Source organism: Sapajus apella, unplaced genomic scaffold (assembly GCF_009761245.1).
Source record: "Sapajus apella isolate SASKATOON/1434 unplaced genomic scaffold, GSC_monkey_1.0 scaffold127, whole genome shotgun sequence".
Taxonomy (NCBI): domain Eukaryota; kingdom Metazoa; phylum Chordata; class Mammalia; order Primates; family Cebidae; genus Sapajus; species Sapajus apella.
Window position 1 is genome coordinate 2,794,131 of NW_022437067.1, and position 2,187 is coordinate 2,796,317.

At 51.3% G+C, this 2,187-nt stretch overlaps 1 long non-coding RNA gene across 1 annotated transcript in view; it reads left to right on the plus strand.

Annotated features, from left to right (window-relative positions):
- Window positions 1–346: 346 nt before the first annotated feature.
- LOC116539253 overlaps window positions 347–2,187 on the plus strand; it is an 11,214-nt gene continuing 9,373 nt past the window's right edge. The window contains exons 1-2 of the long non-coding RNA XR_004263967.1: window positions 347–430; window positions 1,205–1,363. This is a non-coding gene — a long non-coding RNA (uncharacterized LOC116539253). The remainder of the gene's footprint in view (window positions 431–1,204; window positions 1,364–2,187) is intronic.

Here is a 2,187-nt window from a genome sequence, read left to right on the forward strand (position 1 = left end):
CCTGGCTGGGACAGGAAAGGCAGATACAGGGTCTGGAATCTTCTCCATCCCCTCCCTCAGGACCTGCCTAGAGTGGCTGACTGAGAAACCCTCAGGAGGATGCGGTGATGACTGATGCCTTCACACTCCCACTGGGCACACACAGGCGAAGCCTCCGTGAGAAGAGATGCATTCGCGAAGGAAAAACTTCATAAAATATGAAGAAGACATTAAGCTGAGGACACGTGAACCCCTGGGCAGCGAGGGCAGGAAGCTGGGGCTGTGCCCCTGGACGCTGCAGCTGGGCTGGAGCCGCCTCACTGGCACCATGGCAACGGCAGTATCAGAAACAGCAGTCCTCACTAGGGGCATGCTCATGCCACGTGCCTGTCAGTTGTGTTGCATTTGTTGGGTGTGAAGGGTGACGTGATGGCCACGCTGCCCACAACAGGTCAGTACATTCCCAGGACAGTCCTGAAAGGCAGGTTCTCTTTTTCCCATGTTACAAATAAGGTCAAGGACTCAGAGAGGCCAGGTAACCTGGCTAGGAGGAGGGCTCGAGCCGGATCTCCCTGTCCCCAAGTCGCACTCTGGATCGCCCTCCTGACACTGAATAACTGGGGTCTCCTCTGCCCTCTCCTGTGGTAAGTAAAAAAGTTTCTTCATAAAGGTTCCTTGTTAAAGAATAAATCATAAGTGTGTTAATAACTTTGTTAAGCCCTATCCTATGTGGCCATTAGATGTGCCGTGCTTACGGGCAGTAGTACACTCTATGTCCTTGTGCTGTAATCAAGATACCTGGGCTGGATGCGCTCACAGGCATGTCCCAGCTCTCCATTGCTTTTATCTGTTTAGAAAAGTTTTAAGTTGATAGCCAATCGGGGTTTAGTTTAGATTGTGAGGTCTGACTCCAGTCAACAGAGATCAGACACAGCAGTAAGGACAACCCCGAATGTGTAAGAAATAAATTTGTGTGTATTCCTTTGTTTTTTGTACTCTAGTGGCAAGGTGGCTAGTGAGAGCACTCTTCCTGCAATCCAGAGAGTAAAACTTACTTTGCTGAAAGATCCTTTGTCTCAGTGCTGATTTTTCCTTGTGGCACCAAGCATCTGTTTCCAACACCTCCCTACGTCTTTCTGCCCAGGACCCATGGCTGCGTAGGGCTCCTATGCCCCAGAAACCAGGTGGCTCCTTCCCCCTAGTCCCTCTCCTCATTGTGTTGCAGGCAAAAGGGTGCAGACAGCTGAGGCTTCTCAGGCAAAAGGGTGCAGACAGACAGCTGAGGCTCCTCGCTTCCCTCCTGGATCCAACAGCAGCAGCTGCCGCCGCTGCCCAGGCCTCTCCAACTTGTCACCCACGGATGCCTGGAAAAATGCACATAAAAGTAAGATAATGTTTTTTTGTAAATAAGCAATGCAGCAGCTCAGATCTGATTCGGGCCGTCAGCCCAATCCAGCAGAGAGAGACGGCAGCTCCAGTATTTGCACGTGTTCTCAGGGATTGTTTATTGTGGAGCGCTGGGCACCAGTAAAACTTTCGTATCAATTATTCATTATGGAATTCAGATGAAAGGCAGAAACCCTCCCACCAAGGGACTGCCTTTGGTAATTTAAATTTTAATTTTTTTATTGCTTCTGAAGAGTGAGTAACGAAAGCCATCTGGGAGCCAAGGAGAGAGGCATCAGAAAGACCCAGCCCCGCCCACACCTTGCTTGTGGGCTTCTGGCCTCCAGGACCGGGAGAGGACAAGTTTCTGTTGTTGAAGCTGCCTAGTTTGTGGCTTCGGGAAACCAGCAGAGATGAAGGGACGTTTTGAGCTTTGCCGTAGCGGAGGGGGACTCTCCTGCCTGCTAGTGTCTTTGGGTTGGAGGAAGTGGGAGCTCTCACTGCCAAGTTGCGCCGAGGCCCCTGTGATGCAGTGAGAGAGGACGCAGTGACAGAAGCTTCAACAGGAACTCTGCTAATGTCTTTATTTCTTCCCTTTGAAGAACCCTGGAATGCTCTCTGCAAATATTTGCGAAATTAATTTCACAACCCACAAATGAATACAGGAATGAATCAGTGACTGAGTCTCACCTGCTCAGGAGGACGCGTCAGACACTGCGCTGTTCCGACGCCTGCCCTGTGCGTTCCATGAGCAGATGTGGCTTCCTGTAGGGCCCTGGCAGCCAGCGCTCAAGTGGCTCCTGTGCCCAGAGCGCAGGGGTG